Below are 21,168 nucleotides of genomic sequence, written 5' to 3' on the forward strand. Positions count from 1 at the left end.
CATCCTGGATTAGGGGGGGACCTAAATCCAATGAGTGTTCTTAGAAGAGAAGGGGAAACAAACACAGAGAGACAAGATATAATGACCAGGTGAAAATGGAGGCAGAAATTGAAGCTATACATCTACAAGCCAAGAAAGGCCAACAACTGCCTACAGCTATCAAAAGCTAGGAGAGAAGCATGGAACAGATTCTCCCTCAGAGCCTCCAAAAGGAACAAAGCAACTCTGCAGACACCTTGATTTTAGACTTCTAACTACAGAATTGTAAGGAAATAAATTTCCACTGTTTTAAGCCACCAAATTTATGGTAATTTGTTACAGCAGCCTCACCTACTTATGGACTGACTTATCTTGCTGGGAAGAATATACTGTATATTTGTCTTAGCCTCACTCTTCTTCCTCTTGAGACCTAATTAGGGATGATGATGAAGCAGTCACTTATTTGGCCTCCTCATCAGATTGGCACTTCCATTAAGTGAGTATAAAAGTCTACATGTTTAGTGGTTTAGCTAATAACTGTCCCACTAAGCCACATCTTCCAAATAAACTTTTATCAGTAATAAAGTTGACATTCTGGCCCACATGTGCCACTCTTTTACTTCCCAACTGGTTCAAAGGCAAATTAGAAAAGGTGGTACTATTTATTAGAACCTCCTGAGAAACCCCCAAATTATACATAATTTCTTGATTGTCACATCACAATATGAATCATCAAGCCTTAAGATTAGTGGTTCCACAATTCAGAAAGTCCATAAGTACACCAGCAGATATAATTAATCTCTATATACATAAACTGGAAAACACTGGGGACATGGACAAATTCTTGGAAACACAACCTCCCTACGCTCAATCAGGAAGAAACAGAACTTCTGATCAGACTAATACCAAGTAACGAAATTAAAGCAGCAATAAAAAAATCTTCCCACAAAAAACAAGTACTGGACCAGACAGTTTAACAGCCAAATTTTACCAGATCCACAAAGAACTGGTACCAATACTGCAGAAATTATTTCATCACATTGAGAAGGAAGGAATTCTTAACTCATTGCCAATATGACCTTGATGCCAAAGCCAGGAAAGGGCAGAACAAAAAAATAAAATCACAGACCAATATCCCTTATAAATATAGATGTAAAAATGCTCAATAAAATCCTAACAAACTGAACTCATCTGCATATCAAAAAAATAATCCACCATGACCAGGTGGGCTTCATCCCAGAGATGCAAGGATGGTTCAACATATGCAAATCTATAAATGTGATTCACCACATATGATCCTTTCAACAAATGCAGAAAAAGCATTTGGCAAAATTCAGCACCGTTTTATGATAAGAACTCTTAACAAAATAGGCATAGATGGAACATATCTCAAAATTATAAAAGCCATATATGACAAACCCACAGCCAACATTATACTGAATGGGGAAAAATTGAGAGCATTCCTGCTTAGAACTGGAACCAGACAAGGTTGCCCACTGTCACTATAGTGCTGGAAGTCCTAGCCAGAGCAATCAGGCAAGAGAACGAAATTAAGGGTATCCAAATGAGGAAAGAAGAGGTCAAACAATCGCTCTTTGATGCTAATATGATCTTATATGTAGAAAACCCCAAAGATTCTGCCAAGAGACTCCAGGAATTGATAAATAAATTCAGCAAAGTCTGACATTACAAAATCAATGTACACAAATTGGAAGCATTGCTATATGGCAACAACAGTCAAGCTGAGAAGCAAATCAAAGACACAACACTTTTCACAATAGCACAAAGAAAATAAAATACCTAGGAATATATTTTAACCAAGAAGGTGAAATACCTCTACAGGGAGAACTACCAAATACTGAGGAAGGAAATCGCAGAGGATATAAACAAATGGAAAAACATATCATGCTCACGGATTGGCAAAATCAACATTCTTCTAAGTGAAGTAACACAAGAATGGAAAAACAAACACCCCATGTATTCACTATTAAACTGAAACTAATCAGACAGCACTTATGTGCACGTACGGAAATAAAACTCATCAGAAATCAAGTAGGTGTGAGGGGGGAGAAGGGGCTGAGTAAATTCACACCTAATGGGCACAATGCATAGTATCTGGGTGGCACACTTATAATTTTGACTCAAACTGTAAAAAAACAATTTAAGAAACCAAAATGTTTATACCCCCGTACTCTGAAATTTAAAAAAAGAAGTATGCTTTAAATGGGTAAACTTTATGGCACATAAATTATATCTCAATAAAGCTGTTAATTGAACTAGCACCTTTTATATTATCCTGGATAAAGCTTGAGCCCATCCTTCAAAGTGAGGTATCACAAGAATGGAAAAACAAGCACCACATGTACTTGCCATCAAATTGATCCTAACTGATCAACACTAAGGTGCTCACATGGAAATAATATTCACTGGGGTGGGTAAACTCACAACTAATGGATGCGGAGTGCACTGTATGGGTGAAGGGCACGCTTGTAGCTCTGGCTTGGATGAGTCAAAGGCATTATACGTAACCAAAATGTTTGTACCCCCATAATATTCTGAAATTTAAAAAAGAAATTAAAAAAAGATTTTTAAGATTCTAGAAACTGTTTAAGTTTAGACATTCTATGACATTTAGTCTGAAAACATCTGCCAGACATTTCTAATGATCTTATCAATTCCCTTGAGAAAAAAATTTCTCCATCTAGAATAAGCATTTGCATTTCTCCATCAACCTTAGAAACAAGCTATACATCCAAAAGGAAACTATGAGTGTGATTCAGTTCCAATCAATGCACTATCATTTTTGCAAAGTAGATCAAAATTAAGAGAAAATAGAAGTTTTATCCTCCACAGTCCTTTTAACTACTTAAAATCACAATTCATTTCTTTCTTTAGCCTATCACTACTTCCAAAAGCATATCTAGTGGTTTCAGAGATTATCCAGGGCTCACTTTTTTTATCCATTCATTTATTTCAAGGGAGGTTTTTGATTGGATCATTAACATCTACCTTAGGACTCAAGCAACAGGGCAATGCTTCAAAAAAGTTTGCCTTGAACAAAGAAACACTAATTCTGCCTATAGCTGCTTTCAAAGCCTGAAAAATAAGCTTTAAATAATATTTATGATACTCTCTTACCTATTTCTTTCTCTGTCAAAACAACTCTTAGTATCATTTTAATACAATTTGACATTAACAAACATAAAGGTGGGTGAAGCAGGAAAAGGAAAGAAAAAAAGTTTAATTTTTTTATACTCTATACCATTCTAAGTATGGTATCAGACCCCCTAAAAAACTAAAATAAAAAAGAACTGTCTATATAATATTAGAAATTTCAGAAACATTCCCATGTTATCCATGGAGACATCTGGGTAAGCCCCAGTTTGGAGGACATTTTCCTCCAGAGAAGATCTATGTTTGCTTCTGGCAGTAACAACACTGCACCTGAGAGTCTCAGCTTCAGGCCAGTGGCAAACTAAACCGTAGCCAGAATGTCAATGCACTGTAAGTCAGTAGCACCCCCACCAGCTCCAGACAAAAGCAAGCACATATCACTTCTAGAAAATAGCATTGCTGATTTAGATGTCCAGGATTTCCACACAGAAAGATCGAGAAACATAAAAGCACAAGAAAATGTTATGAGGCTTACAAGGAAACAAGCCACAAACATTGAGAAACAAACAAACAAAAAATATTAAAAAATAAGTGTAGGTCCCTGAAGACTTGATATGATGTCCTTTTGATGATTTGTAATCATCAGATACAGAATGTAAAATAAGCCTAATCTAGAGAACTTATACAGAACTCTAAACCCAATAGCTAATAAATATTCTTCTCAAACATACATGTGACATTTATAAATACATATCAAGCTATCAAGTCTCTACAAATTTCAAAACATAGCAATCATTCAGTCCAAACTCTCTAATCACAATGTAACTGAATTAGAAATTTATAACAAAAAAATTTTATGATTAAAACAGGAAAAGAATAAATCATAAGATGAATAGAAAAATATTTACAAGTGAATGATATTGAAAGTATCATGTATAAAAACTTTACACATTAGTATATAATACAGTTACATATTTATATATTACATTTCCTCTATATATAAATATGGGAATATAGTTAAATCAGGGCTAGGAGAAAAATTAATAGCCTTAAGATGCTTATATTAGGCAAGAAGGAGGAAAACTAATGAGTTGAACTAAGAAATTGAGAAAAGAAAAACAACAAGTTCAAATTAGGTAGATGGAAGATAAATTAATGAAATAAACTAAAAATACAATAAAGAAGGTTAACAAAGTTGAGTGTTACCAAGACTAATGAAATTGATACTTGATAAAAATGATCAAGAAGCAAAGAGTAGGTCTCGGAAGATGGCGGAGTGGAGGTGACCTCCTGGATTTGTGCTCCCAGAGAGGAAGGCGTGGATCTCCACCTGCCACAACGCTAGAGGATTGCTTCTCCACAGGAACGGCGGTGTGAACCCACGGAGAATCACCGTGGGACACGGGGAACAGGAAAAAACAGAGGCGAGTGAGAAATCAGACCGAGATAATTTGGAGAGTGCGGGACGGAAAACAGACAGCGGAGTGCGGGACGGCCGTGCCTGCCTCACCGGCGAGTGGGGCGGGTTCGGCCCCACAGCAGAGCGGCTTGATCTCCCCACTGACCCCCACATCCACTCGGTCAGGGATCTGGCTGAAATTGGTGCAGAATCACCGCGGGAGACGTGGAGCTCCGAGGACAGGTGACATAGGCGGGAGAGAGCTTGGACTCGGGCGGGTCTCCGTGGTGCCCTATCTCTGAAAGGGACAGACGCGGACCTGCACCGAGGCGAGGGGCCGCGAGCGTGAAATATTAAAGCGGGACATTTTTGCTTTTTTTTTTTTCTTTTTTTTTTTTTTTTTTTTTTTCTTTCCCGTACGGCAGCTCTCCGGCTGGGGAGCCGCTGCGGGCCCTGGCGCCTGCCGAGCTCTGAACGCTCTCGCGTGGTCGCCATCTCGGTTCCCACAGCTAAGCGGAAAGGACCTTGGACTCTGGCAGGCCTCTGCGGTGCCAGTACCCTATCTCTTAAAGGGACAGACGCGGACCGGCACCGAGGCGAGGGGCCGCGAGCGTGAAATATTAAAGCGGGACATTTTTGCTTTCCTCTTCCCGTACGGCAGCTCTCTGGCTGGGGAGCCGCTGTGGGCCCTGGCGCCTGCCGAGCTCTGAACACTTTCCCCTGGCGCCGGCGACCGACAGACGCGCGGTGGCCATCTCGGTTCCCACAGCTAAGCGGAAAGGACCTTGAACTCTGGCAGGCCTCCGCGGTGCCGGAGCCCTATCTCTTAAAGGAACAGACGCGGACCTGCACCGAGGCGAGGGGCCCCGAGCCTGAAATATTAAAGTGGGATTTTTTTTTTTTTTTTTTTTTCTTTTTTTTCTTTTTATCTCTCTCTTTCTTTCTTTCTTTCTTTCTCTTTTCTTTCTTGTTTTCTCTTTCCTCTTCTTGTTATTCATATTGTTTCTCTCCTTTTTTTTTTTCTTTTCTTTTTTCCTTTCTTTTTCTTTTCTTCTTTCCGGTGTCCCTCCAGCCCAGGAGCTACTGTAAACTCCTGAGTGCTCCAGACCCCCAGCTGTGATTCCTATCGGACCCTGAAAATTACCCCCCAGTGCCAGTGATCTGCGGGGGGGCAGGAACAATTGTGCGGGCCAAGGTCTAATTGCTGCAGAGCCATAGGGTGCCAGGCGACTCCTCAGGAGGCTCCATCCCCTGATCCATAGACCCTCTCCAGGTCCCCTTCCCAGGTGTGAACACTGAGTGCTTCCCTAAACGCAAGAGTGTGGAGCCTGGACCTTGGGAACACTGGGACAGTGTAGACCTTTGCCCGTGGGAGCTGCAGCAGCTGGGGCACTGAGGGAGTGAGGGCACCGCCTCCTCCGCCGAGCCAGTGTCTTTCCTGCTGAAGGAGACAGAAACCACACATCCAGAGGAAGAACCAAAAAGCCAGGGGGAGGGAAAAAAAAAAAAAAAAAAGAGAGAGGGAGAAGAGGCTTTCTGCTTGCAAATCGTGTGAATCCTGCCTACTAACTGAAAGTCCGCAACACAATGATTTAACTTGCCAAACTGGTCTTAGGTCAAGCCAACCCTCTGGGGGTGGACCCATCAGAAGCAGTCCCCCAACTGAGATAGAAAAAAGAAACTCTAAACAGCACACAACAGTCTCCCCCTATAGATAAAGGAAGCAACATTCCTAGACTGTTCCATAGCCTAAGAACAGAGTACAAGACGTGCTGTTAACTAGACTAAAGCTGTGAGAAAAGATCTAACGATAGAGCCAGATGGGAAGGGCTCAGCGGAAAAATATGGGGAGCACAAAAAACCAAACGGAAACCTCGCCCCCAAAGAGAAATACCAACTCTCCTCCAATTGGCACAAGCCAGTTTCAGAATACCAATATGTTACCAGAAGAATTTCAGTCTTGGGTTATGAATAAGCTGAATGATATACAAGAAAAAATTGATATCCACCGCAAAGAAACCGCAAAAAAATTCCAGGATTTGGAAGAAAAATTCACTAAAGAAATAGACGTATTGAAAAAAAACCAAACTGAACTCCTAGAAATGAGGGATTTATTCAGGGAGCTACAAAACACAGTGGAAAGTCTCAAGAACAGGGTAGATCAAATAGAAGACAGAATCTCAGAAATCGAAGATAACTCTTTCCAATTAAATAAGACAGTCACAGAGATAGAGCAAAGAAATAAGAAAAAAGACCAGAGTCTTCAAGAAATGTGGGATTATGTGAAGAAACCTAACGTGAGAGTTATAGGCATCCCTGAAGGTGAAGAAGATAATAAGCAAGGGCTGGATAAACTATTTGAAGACATAATAGAAGAAAATTTCCCAGGCCTTGCTAAAACTTTAGATATACAGGTTCAAGAAGCTCAAAGAACCCCTGGTAGATTCATAGCAAATAGGAAAACACCACGCCACGTAGTCGTCAGACTGACCAAAATATCCACTAAAGAGACCCTTCTTCGAGCTGTAAGGAGAAAGAAACAAGTAACATACAAAGGGAGGCCCATTAGAATTACGCCAGATTTCTCAACTGAAACTTTACAAGCAAGAAGAAGTTGGGGCCCCATTCTCACTCTTCTGAAACAGAATAATGCCCAGCCTAGAATCTTGTACCCAGCTAAGCTAAGCTTTCTATATGAAGGAGAAATTAAGACATTCTCAGATAAACAAGGACTGAGGGAATTCACCAAGACAAGGCCACCCCTCCAAGAAGTACTCAAAAGAGAGTTACACATGGATCATCACAACAAAGACCCACGAATGTAAAACCACCCAAGAGCTAAAGATCAAATTCTAGCCACCACAATGGCTCAAGAGAGAAAACATAGCAATGAAGTTCTACCCAATAAGATAAACAGAAATCTATCCCAATTATCAGTTCTCTCACTAAATGTCAATGGCCTGAATTCCCCACTCAAGAGACATAGACTGGGCCAATGGATAAAAAAACACAAACCAAGTGTCTGCTGCCTTCAGGAAACTCACTTAACCGGCAAAGATGCATTTAGACTGAAAATAAAAGGATGGAACCTGATATTTCAAGCAAATGGTAGCCAAAAGAAAGCTGGTGTGGCAGTTTTAATTTCCAATAACTTAGTCTTCAAACCAACAAAAGTAATAAAAGACAAAGACGGTTACTACATACTGGTGAAAGGCACAATTCAACAAGAAGACATAACCATACTTAATATATATGCACCCAATCTAGGTGCACCCAGATTCATAAAGCAAATCCTACTCGATCTAAATCAAATCATAGGCAACAACACCTTAATAGTTGGAGATTTTAATACCCCACTGACAGCACAGGACAGATCCTCCAAGCAGAAAATAAGTAAAGACATAGTAGACTTAAACAGAATGCTAGAACAAATGGGCCTGACTGACATCTACAGGACATTCTACCCGAAAACCACTGAATATACATTCTTCTCATCAGCTCACGGGACATTCTCTAAGATTGACCATATCCTAGGTCATAAAGCAAGTCTTAAAAAAATTAAAAAAATAGAAATCATACCCTGCATCTTCTCAGATCACAATGGAATAAAAATAATAATGAACCTTAACAGGAACTCTCATTCCTACGCAAAGTCATGGAAGCTAAACAACCTTCTCCTGAATAACAATTTTGTAAAGGAAGAAATTAAGTCAGAAATCAAAACATTCTTTGAATTAAATGACAAAGGTGACACAACTTATCAAAATCTATGGGATGCAGCTAAAGCAGTCCTGAGGGGAAAATTCATTTCCATAAATGCCTATTTCAAAAAGACAGACAATTTACAACTAGACAACTTAATGAATAGACTCAAAGAGCTGGAGAAAGAAGAACAGACTGACCCCAAACCCAGCAGAAGGCGAGAAATTATTAAGATCAAATCAGAATTAAATGAAAAAGACAACAAAAATACTATAAGGGAAATTAATAAAACAAAAAGTTGGTTCTTTGAAAAGATAAATAAAATAGACACACCACTGGCTAGACTAACCAAGAGCAGAAAAGAAAAATCTTTAATAACTTCCATCAGGAACATGAAAGGAGAAATCACAACCGAAGCCACAGAGATACGTGACATTATCTATGAATATTACAAAAATCTTTATGCACACAAATTGGAGAATGAGGAGGAAATGGACAAATTTTTAGAATCACACAGCCTTCCCAAGCTCAATCAGGAAGAAATAGAATTCCTGAATAGACCAATATCAACAACTGAAATTGAAACAGCAATAAAAAACCTTCCCAAAAAGAAAAGCCCTGGTCCAGATGGGTTCACACCTGAATTTTACCATACATACAAAGATGAACTGGTGCCCATCCTACATAAACTATTCTTCAATATTGAGAAGGATGGAATTCTCCCCAACACATTCTACCACGCCAATATTACATTAATACCAAAACCAGGAAAGGATGCAACAAAAAAAGAAAACTACAGACCAATTTCTCTCATGAACGTAGACGCAAAAATCCTCAATAAAATCCTAGCAAATCGTATCCAAGTGCTGATTAAAAAAATAATTCATCATGACCAAGTAGGCTTCATCCCAGAGATGCAGGGGTGGTTTAACATACGAAAATCTATAAATGTAATTAACCACGTAAATAGAAGCAAAAATAAAGACCATATGATCCTCTCAATAGATGCAGAAAAAGCATTTGACAAAATTCAACACCCTTTTATGATAAAAACACTTAACAACATAGGCATAAATGGGACCTACCTAAAAATAATACAAGCCATATATGACAAACCCACAGCCAACATCATACTGAATGGGGAAAAACTGAAAGCATTCCCACTCAGAACTGGAACCAGACAAGGCTGCCCACTGTCCCCATTACTTTTCAACATAGTATTGGAAGTCCTTGCGAGAGCTATCAGACAAGAGAGCAGAATCAAAGGTGTCCAAATAGGGACAGAAGAGATCAAACTCTCACTCTTTGCTGATGACATGATGTTGTATCTGGAAAACCCCAAGGACTCAACCAAGAGACTCCTGGAATTAATTAACGAATTCAGTAATGTCTCAGGTTACAAAGTCAATACACACAAATCAGAGGCATTCATATATGCCAATACCATTCAATCGGAGAACCAAATTAAGGACTCAATACCTTTCAAAATAGCAACAAAGAAAATAAAATATCTAGGAATATATTTAACTAAAGAGGTAAAGGACCTCTATAAAGAGAACTATGAAACGCTAAGGAAGGAAATTGCAGAACACGTAAATAAGTGGAAATCCATACCATGCTCATGGATTGGAAGAATTAACATCGTTAAAATGTCTATACTACCCAAAGTAATCTATAGATTCAATGCAATTCCTATTAAAATACCAACATCATTTTTCACAGATTTAGAAAAAATAATTATACACTTTGTATGGAATCAGAGAAGACCCCGTATAGCAAAAGCAATCTTAAGCAATAAAAACAAAATGGGAGGTATTGATTTGCCAGACTTCAAACTATACTACAAAGCTGTGGTTCTTAAAACTGCTTGGTATTGGCACAAGGGCAGGGACACAGACCAGTGGAACAGAACAGAAAACCCAAATATAAAATCATCCTCATATAACTATCTAATCTTTGACAAAATAGACAAAAACATACTCTGGGGACAAGAGTCCCTATTCAATAAATGGTGCTGGGAAAACTGGATAGCCACATGTAGAAGACTGAAACAGGACCCACAGATTTCACCTCTCACAAAAATTAAATCACGGTGGATAACAGATTTAAACCTTAAATGGGAAACAATTAGAATTCTAGAAGAAAATGTAGGAAAGACTCTTACAGACATTGGTCTAGGCAAAGAATTTATGAAGAAAACCCCTAAGGCAATCGCAGCAACAACAAAAATAAACGACTGGGACCTGATTAAATTAAAAAGCTTCTGCACAGCCAAAGAAATAGTCATGAAAATAAACAGACAGCCTACAGAATGGGAAAAAATTTTCGCATACTACACATCAGATAAAAGACTGATAACAAGAATCTATTTAGAACTCAGGAAAATCAGCAGGAAAAAATCAAACAATCCTATCAAAAAATGGGCAAAGGACATGAATAGAAATTTTTCAAAAGAAGACATAAGAATGGCCAAAAAACATATCAAAAAATGCTCAACATCCCTAATCATCAGGGAAATGCAAATCAAAACCACAATGAGATACCACTTAACTCCGGTGAGAATGGCCTTTATCAAAAAATCCCAAAACAACACATGTTGGCGTGGATGCGGAGAGACAGGAACACTCATACACTGCTGGTGGGAATGCAAACTAGTGCAACCCCTATGGAAAGCAATATGGAGATACCTTAAACAGATTCAAGTAGACCTACCATTTGATCCAGCAATCCCATTATTGGGCATATACCCAGAAGAACAAAAGTCATTCTTTAACAAAAACACCTGTACCCGAATGTTTATAGCAGCACAATTTACAATCGCAAGGATGTGGAAACAACCCAAGTGCCCATCAATCCACGAATGGATTAGTAAACTGTGGTATATGTATACCATGGAGTACTACTCAGCTATAAGAAATAACAATGATACGACATCTCTTTGGTTCTCCTGGAGAGAGCTGGAACCCATTATACTAAGTGAAGTATCCAAAGAATGGAAAAACAAGCATCACATGTACTCACCAGAAAACTGGTTTCCCTGATCATCACCTAAATGTACATCAGGGAAGGATACCAATTGGATATCAGACTGGGATGGGGGGTGGGGGGAGGGGATGGGTGTATGCCTACATGATGAGTGCGTTGCACACCCTCTGGGGAATGGTCATGCTTGAAGGTGCAGACCCGGGGAGGTGGGGGGGGGGAGGGGATGGAGGTATGACTACATGATGAGTGCCAGGTGCACTGTCGGGAGAATGAGAACGGACGCGCTTGGGACTCTGACTCGGGGGGATGGGTGGGACATGGAAAATGTATATAACCTAAACTTATGTACCCCCATGATGAGCTGAAATAAAAAAAATATATATATAAAAAAAAAAAAAAAAAAAAAAAAAAAAAGAAGCAAAGAGTAAAGGTGCAAACCAACAATTTAAGGGTTAATAGCAATAATTTTAGGACACAATTCAATAAATAGTGCTGGGAAAATTGGATAGCCACATGTAGAAGACTGGGACAAGATCTGCACCTTTTACCACTCACAAAAATTAATTCACAATGGATAACAGACTTAAACCTAAGATATGAAACTATAAGAATTCTAAAAGAATATGTTGGAAAAACTCCTCTAGATAGTGGCCTAAGCAAAGAATTTATGAAGAAGCCCCCAAAGGCAATCACAGCAACAACAAAAATTAACAAATGGTATCTGATCAAATTAAAAGACTTCTGTACAGACAATGAAACAATCAATAGAGTGAACAGACAACCTACAGAATGGGAGAAAATATTTGCATGCTATACATCTGATAAAGGGCTGATAACCAGAATCTACAAAAAAACTCAAGCAAATCAGCAAGCAAAAAAATCAAACCACCCCATTAAAAAGGAGACAAAAGACAGGAACAGAAACTTTTCAAAAGAAGATAGACTAATGGCCAATAAACATATGAAAAAATGCTCAAAGTCTCTAATCATCAGGAAAATGCAAATCAAAACCAAAATGAGATATCACCTAACTCCAGTGAGAATGGCTTTTATGAAAAAGTCCCAAAACAACAGATGCTGGTGTGGATGTGGAAAGAAGGAACACTTATATACTGTTGGTAGAACTGCAAACTAGTACTCTTTTCTATGGAAAATAGTATGGAGATACCTCAAAGAACTAAAAGTAGACCTATCATTTGATCCAGCAATCCTACTATTGAGTATTTACCCAAAGGAAAAAAAATAATTTTATCAAAAAGACATGTGCACTTGAATGCTTACTGCAGCACTATTCACAATCGCAAAGATGTGGAAATCAACCCAAGTGCCCATCAATACACAAGTGGATTGATAAAATGTGGGATATGTATACTATGGATTACTATTCAGCCATAAAAAAAATTGTGAACTAATACCTTTTGTAACAACCTGTACAGGAACTGAAGACCATTCTTCTAAGCAAAGTGTTACAAGAATGGAAAAACAAATACCACATGTACTCACTATTAAATTGGAACTAATTGATCAACAACCATGGACACATATAGTAGTAAAACTCAACGGAAAAAAAGCAGGTGGAAGGGGAGATGAGGGGACAGGTAAATTCACATCGAATGGGTACAATGCACATTATCCTGGAGATGGGCACAACACATACAACTTTGACTCAAACTGCACAAAAGCAAACCATGTAACCAAAACATTTATACCCCAGTAACATTCTGAAATAAGACACAAACATACATTTAACAATTAAAAAACAATAAAAGAGAATTAAGGACAGCAATCTAAATGTCCATAAACTAGTGAATGTAAAGATAAAATGTTGTATATGCATACAATGGAAAATTATTCACCAGTAAGAATAACTATTGACATATGCTATGTCATTGATTACCCTCAAAAATATCACACTAAGTGAAAGAAGCCAGATACAACAGACTATATATACAGTCTGTAATTCCATTCATATGTAATATCAAGCAAAGGCAAATTTATTTTTAATGAAAGAATATACAGACATATTAAGAATAATAAGTGTAAAGTGGCAGAATCTAAGATCAATATACAAATATCAGTTACCTCTCTATATAGCAGTAACAGATACAAATATTTAAAAACATTTTTATAACACCATTTACAATAACAAAAATAAGAAGTTCCAGGCATAAAGCTTACAAAATGCACAGCTTATATACTTTCAATAAATTATAAAACTTTATGGAAAAAATTAATAAGTGAAGAAATACATTCAGAGTTGTTCTACAGCCAGCTCATAAGAGGCTGTTATGTGCATTTCTTCCTAATTCCGGGTTCAGTAATTTCACAGTGTAGCTTATAATTGTCAATGTAGGGACTATTTATACAATAGAAAGTGGCATATCAATTTTTCTCTTCAGAAACACAGTTTACTAGCATTTCACTAGTAATACCATATCATATAAAGATATCAATTGTCTTGAAGCTGATCTGAGATTCAATGCAATTTCAACCAAAATGCCAACATGATATTTTAAGAGACTTAATCATTTGATTTTGAAATTTATTTGGAGGACGTAGAATAGCCTAAGGAAGAATAAAGTATTTTATAATCTCAGGATTAGAAAAATACACTAATTTCAAGTGTCACAAAAGATATGGCTCAATTGGATCTCATGTATACTACTGAAGAGAATATAAATTGGTATAACCGCTTTGCAAAATAATTTCACATTATCTTATAAGGTTGAACACTGGCTTAATTCTACCATGCAGTAACTCAATTCCTGGTTATAATCCCTAGAGACACTCTTACACATGTGCATCGGGAGACATATATAATACAAGTTTGTTCCTAGAAGCAGTTTCTATTATCAAAAAATAATCATCTAAATATCTATCAATAGGAGAATCATTAAGTAAATAGTAGTATATTTACACAGTTTAATATTATACAAAAGAGAAAATGAATGAACAATAGCTATATGCAACATGGACATATATAAGAGCTATACCATTTAATGATAAAGGCAAGTTTTAGCAGATAACAATACACTATCATTTTTAAAAGCTCCAAAACAAAATAACATATTGTTTAGGAATAATTACATATTTAACCAAAATATTTTTAAAAATCAAAGAAAGCTATAAGCAGACAGAACAGTGTTGCCAACATTCTACTTCTTACATCTAGTTGAGGCTTCATGGGTTCTCACTACATTGTTAAGCTTCAAAACATATATATTTGCATATACCAAATATTTCATATAATTTACATAATGTTTTAAAATTAAGACACTGGGTACTCCCCAGAAATAAAAGAATTGTCGAACTAGGTCTGCAACATATATAGCAAGAAACACATTCAAAAATCAAACCACAAAACTGGTTTGATGGCAGAAGTATGTTGTTAAAAATACTTCTGTAGGGGGACAGGGAAAAAGCCACCCTAATTTGTAACATTTGCCAATTTCCATGGCAAATTTCAACTACCAACTAGATGTTACTGCACTCTAAAGTGGAACGAGATGCTGACAATCAGCTTCATGAGCAGGAATGAGCTGGATCCAGCACATGGCAAGCATCTACTACTATGCTTTGTACCAGGTACCAGAGATCTCACTGGCTCTGAACACTTACTCTGGCACTCCCTGCAGCTACTACCCCAGACACTCAATCTTGCTGCAGCTTCTACTGCCAGACAGGATTCTCCACAGGTCCTGCTTCTTTGTGTGTAACCAGCCCATGTCCAGCGGAGCTACACCTGACTAGCAAAGCTGAGGTACGTGTGCATGGCATAGCTGCAAACAAGGCTGGGGGAAAAGTATGTGGCATTTTCTTCTCTACCACCAAGACTCATAAAATGGGAAATTCTTCCAAACACAGGGAGAGAATTCAGGTTCTAGGAATCAGAAACATCCACTATACTTATCTTTATCTTCCGTGTATTACCACTCAAGAAGATCTGTCAAGCCCTATTTTCTATAGTTCACATTATAAAATAGCCTTTGTATTTTCCAAATAGAAAATATTAAATATGGTGTGTATGATGTGTGTATATATAATTTTTACACAGTGTATTGTGTGTGTGTATATAAAGTTTTAGAGTAGGAGGATGTGTGTATGTACAATGTATGTGTATCCTAATACTTTAAATATGCCCCCATATGGGGATCTGTCCATTATTTCTTCATTGACCATCACATCTCTAAAAGCTAAAAGTCTAGCAAGGAGAGCAACCTCCCACCCTCATTAAGCTGAGGCAGCTGCCCCTTTTTTGTATGTACTTTTGACACAGCATTTGTTTCACTATATTGACAGTGTTGGTTTCTCAGTCTCTCATTAGGCTACGTGCTCCAAGAAGGCAGGGGCTGTCTTATTGATCTCTGTAACTCTTTCACTTAGTACAAATATACATTCAGAAACTCCTTGATAAAGAAATTATTTTCTGTTGTTTTAACTATAATTTATTTAGGATTTACAAGATATACCAGAAAATGTGGCAGAATGTTTAAACAAGTTCTTTAATTTACCTCCAGAATTATATAATACAGTAGGATCATTCACGTATCTTCAAAGAGAAAACTAAATGCAGAGGGTATAAAACTTTGCTAGCGGTAAAGAAGCTAGTAAGAAGCAGGATCAGAATTCAAAGCCTGCACATTTAAAGAAGCCTGACTTCTTTCTACTGCACATTCTTTCTACTGACTTCATCTCTGCTACACAAATGATACAATTTGTTACATACTTAAAACAGATGTAGGTATAAAGGGTAATAGGAATATCAATCGTCAATAATTAATTCTGCTCAAAAGAGGTCAAGAAAATTAGAAGAGAAGAAGTACCTCCTGAGTTGGGATTTGAAGATAAATAGCAGTTTGCCTAGCAACTGAGGGAAAGACACTCAGATGTCGCAGCAACAAACAGAGATTTCATAGTTTTCTCACTTCTGAAGTAAAAGGGAGGGCTGTAATAATTTCTATTTCAATATTGTTCTGAAGACTGTATAGATAATATATATAAATTATTTAATATGGGACCTGCCACACAGTAGGTTCTCAACAAATGACAGAAGAAAAACAAGATGATGATTTTACTAAAAACCAGGGTTCCAGATAAGGTAGGGGCTTCTTGTACCAAAAAGGATCAAGAGGAAAACAGATCAAAAGCATTAGGGATACTGAAAGAAACAGCTTTGGGAAGTGAGAGGTGGTCTTACTACTAACCTATCTAACAGACGAAAATAAACTATCAAACAGAAAGTAAGAAAAATAAACTCACAACACAATTACCTTTTGTTTAATTAAAACACATGTGCCCCAACTTGTTATCACTGAGTTCTTTCTCAGCCTTAAAAGAGTTTCTGAGATGACAGTAGAACTGCGAGCTTCCCCTGCTTCCTCAAGAAGAGATAGTACCAGATGCTGCCTACTATCAACAAGAAAGAAGAAACTAATTTCTGTTATCAATCTGCTACGTGAGAAATGGAAAAAGCCAACACAGCAGCTTCATAGCCACTTTTGTTATCAGTCTCCTGAAGCAGAGGGAAAAAAAGCCATTTCTACCCCTTAAAAGCACTAAACCACTTACCTCACCACCCAACATTTCTTTCCTCCCTCTGCGTAGTGGCTACTCTTTCTCTCTCTCTGTGTGTCTCCCTCTCCTTCTTTATTTCTCAGGAAAATAAACTTTTACTTTTACATGTCCTAATCACTGAGAATTCTTTCTTCCCCCATGTGTGGACTTCACACCCTAACAGGAAGGCGGTCCTTAATCTTGATCTCAAATTTTCAAGCGATATTCATTTACAGCAAGAGAGTTTAAATGGAAAAAAATAGTAATAAAACAAAAACTTTCTGAATCATAAATACAGTGGTATATTTACTAGAAGATCTATCCCTTAGGAATTAAATTTTTAAAACACATAATAAATGTCTTGTAATTGAGAAATGGACAGTGTAATCTTGAATAGATTTTCCCAAAAAATAAAAAGCATCAATTTATACAGCAAAATCACAGCACAGCATGTAATTTTCTTTTATTCTATCATTCAGAGTAATTATAGCAGATGAAATACAAGAAAAGTATTGTGGGATCACCAATCAAAAATAACACTTTTCCCAGTGTGTAATTTGCCAATTTCCACATTTCTATTCTTTACCTCTCTAACTTTTTGTTCTCTGGGGCAATTTTTTAAAAAAGGCAAATAGTTTATTTTTCAATTATGGCAAGGGTATCTGTCTAATATATATTGTTTTGTGTAGTCTTTTTTAAACTTCACAAAGTCCTATTAGTAATTACCAACAAGAACTCATACATAAAGCATAAGAGTTTTAGTAATCCATTTTTCTGAAGATAAAAGTATATTTTAATTTTAATAATTAAAATGAATGCTGATAAATTGTATTATTTAGCACAGACAATACAAATTAATTTAAATTAAAACTTAAAATGTTGTTCAATTATTTTTCTTTTTAAAAACATCTAATTCTAGACTGTGTTCAAGGGTGAGAGGACCAGCACTTTGAATTTTAAGGCAGTGAAGCCATCTTGTGGTTGATGTCGGTATTGCCAAGGCTTTAAGACAGTCATTTATACTTGGAAAATTTAGGTCTTATTCATAGTTTTCTTTTAAAAAGGCATATACAACCTGTCAGTCCTAGAACTTACAAAAAATAAACACACAACTGAAAGGGCTCAACCACAATGCCTAAGGTCCTCATGTAGCTCGATTGGTAACAAAGTATTTTTACATTAACCTATGTTTTATAATTAACTTTTACACCTTGGTTTAAAAAGCTATGAAAATAACTACAGCAAAATATTAAACTTAGAAAAGATTATGTAAAATATTAAGTAGTTATACTTCCTTTTAATCATGACTTTTTTCCATGATTGTTTAGCTTACAAGCCATCATTATCCAAGGACTTTGCAGTATTTAAGAAACACAAAGGCTACCCTAGAAAACTCAGAAAAGTTGCAAAATACGGCTTCCCTACCACAAATCCCTCCACTCTCATAATCTTTATGGCCTTAGAATCAATTATGAACTGCCTATGGGAAAATCTAGCTCAGGCTTGGAAACCTGGAGAAAACTATCACCTTCACACTCTCACCACTCTTTATATTTCTGTCTGAAACTTGTCCATCAAGGTTCTAGGGGAATCAATCTGATGGAGAAAATACAGGAATTGCAAAATAATGTTAATAGAATGAGAGGAAAGCAAAAAGTACCTGAGCAAAACAACTATTTTAATTAGTAATACAGTTACTTGCACTTTTTGCCATTCTTTCTCCCAAAATAATCAGTGATAACAGAAATTATTAAGATTTCAGTTTCAGGCCGGGCGCGGTGGCTCACGCCTGTAATCCTAGCTCTGGGAGGCCGAGGCGGGTGGATCGCTCGAGGTCAGGAGTTCGAGACCAGCCTGAGCAAGAGTGAGACCCCGTCTCTACTAAAAAAAATAGAAAGAAATTATCTGGCCAACTAAAAATATATATACAAAAAAATTAGCCGGGCATGGTGGCTCATGCCTGTAGTCCCAGCTACTCGGGAGGCTGAGGCAGTAGGATCGCTTAAGCCCAGGAGTCTGAGGTTGCTGTGAGCTAGGCTGATGCCACGGCACTCACTCTAGCCCGGGCAACAAAGTGAGACTCTGTCTCAAAAAAAAAAAAAAAAAAAAAAAAAAAAAAAAAGATTTCAGTTTCAAAACCCAGAGGATGATGCTCTTCTGAAGGCCCCAAATGTGCCTTAGATGTAAATGTGTTCAGGTTTAACTGTCTTCGAACTACAGACCTACAATCTTTCTTACCTGATCACAGATCTATCAGCTCTCCCTTCTCCCTTTCCACTTTCAAATTCCCAAATGCTAAAAACAGCGTTATCTAAGTTTTATTAATTATAACAATACATACTGCGTGAGCATTTACTTTGGCCATTAGGGAGGGGAAGTTTGAAGACTCTTCTCTATACTTCTTTAATCTACCTCCAAAAAGAATTGCTGGTCAGTCTTGGGGAACCTCCAGAACAGTGTACTGAGCCTTAGGACCAGTCAATGAGCTTCTAAGGGGGTTGGAAGACACATGAATGAGGCCCTTTCGAAAGGATCACACAAGGTTAATGGAGGCAGCTCCTACTAAGATGACCGCCTCCTCTTCCCTCTTGCTTCTTACGTAGTGGGGCAAATGCTCTCCAACCCTTACTCTTTCCTTTGGTTTTCTCTCTCGTAGAAATGGTAATATGACAGACAGGCTTAGAACTTAGTAGAAACAGAGCAGGGCTTTTAGCCTGCTTTGATTCTATTACAGAGATCAACCTAGCCAAAGCAGCAGAGTTTTGCATTAGGGCGTCAGGCCAAAACCCAGACAATAATGATGTATCTATTTGCCTTACTTCATTCACCAAATTCCGTTGGAGATCTCCCAGGAGCAAGATACCCACCTGACGTAATAAGGATTCATGCATTCTTAGATTTCCAGGACAAAAATACCATCCTAAATTGCTCATAACCCTCTAGACTAGCCATATGCATTGTACTACTTTTATTATTTTACATACATCATCTCACTTAATTCTTTAATGTAATAAGTAATATTTGAATAAGGAAATTAAAATCTAACAAGATTAAATACCTTGCCAAAAGTCACAAAAACTAATACACAGGAGAAATAGGACTTAAATCCAAGCCTTATGGTCTACATCTGTACCTTTCCAATCTGTTACTGGTCCCTATTGTTTTATTCCCCTCCACACTCAATCTGAAACATGTCACAACCATGCCTCCTCTACTTCTTGGAATAGCTAGTTTATTACATATTTTAAGTTTTCTGCCTAAATTAGTTTTTGGAACATTGGTTTCTCCTATGCCCTATTTGAAAGATCACTAGGTAACCCAGCTCTTTCATTCTTTTTTTAATATAAAAATAAAACTAGAAAATATTATTTTATATTAAAATCTGGCATGGTCAAGAGATAGATCATTTAATCAAATACTCTGCTTACTAGATGTTGGAAGCTTATAGCAGAAGTGGGTTCTAAGAATCTTTCACATAAAGAACATGGAAAAGAATCCAGAAAGCTTCAAAATTTTCTTAAGTAAACTAGTGTAAAGATGTGCAGACACTGCTTTGATGTCTTTTCTTATAGAGAATTGTTGCACTCATCAGACCTATCCAAGACTGCTGCCTAATCTGGGATTCTACAACCCAGTGCTTTTCCAAGTATGCTTCCAGGACCAATAAACTCAATGTCTCCTGGAAACTTATTCAAAATACAAATTCTCAGGCTCTATCCTAGTCCTGCTAAATCAGAAACTTGGGCAGGGGTGGGTGGTTTGGGGCCCAGCCAGGCCTCAGGGAAATTCTGGTGCACACCAAAGTCTGAGAACTACTACAACCAAAAAAGAAATGTAAACAACTGGAGGGAACTCTAACAAGAACAACAGAGATGAAAGAAAAGCTTGAGACTGAGAATAAACAAACGAACCAAGATAGATGGCTTTAGCAAAAAGAAACCTGTGACAGTGACATTTACAAGTCTTCAAGTACATGAAGAATTATTCACAAAGGAAGGTATGTAACCAGATGTTCCCCATTTCCCCTAAGGAAATACAAAGAAGACATTATAGACTTTAAGGTGCATTATAAGAAATTGAGGTAAAAATACAATTAAAGTTTGCTGACACAAAAAATTCATAATATGAATATATATGTATGTACTGCAAAATTATAGCAATAACCAAATGCACAGCTTCATCAAATTGCTCCAAATATTCTTTCATAATCTTATATTTTTATATTAATAAGTTCATTATATAAACTTAACAGTTTATTAAGGTAACTAAAATAAAAACGGAAGAAAAGGTCTTCATCCTGAGCTCCAATAATATCTGGTAAGTCTCACAGGTAAAGTAAGTATCCCATAGTTATAATTTCTGAAACAAAAATTTTTTTTAAATGTTGAAAAGTCACGAGAAGTATAACTCTTAATAATTTTCTATGGAAGTTACCA

At 37.2% G+C, this 21,168-nt stretch overlaps 1 protein-coding gene across 4 annotated transcripts in view; it reads right to left on the bottom strand.

Annotated features, from left to right (window-relative positions):
- Positions 1 to 21,168, bottom strand: part of TDRD3 (tudor domain containing 3) — a 134,789-nt gene that overhangs the window by 79,913 nt on the left and 33,708 nt on the right. The gene's annotated exons all lie outside the window — the stretch shown is intronic.

This window comes from Lemur catta, chromosome 13 (genome assembly GCF_020740605.2).
Source record: "Lemur catta isolate mLemCat1 chromosome 13, mLemCat1.pri, whole genome shotgun sequence".
Classification (NCBI taxonomy): domain Eukaryota; kingdom Metazoa; phylum Chordata; class Mammalia; order Primates; family Lemuridae; genus Lemur; species Lemur catta.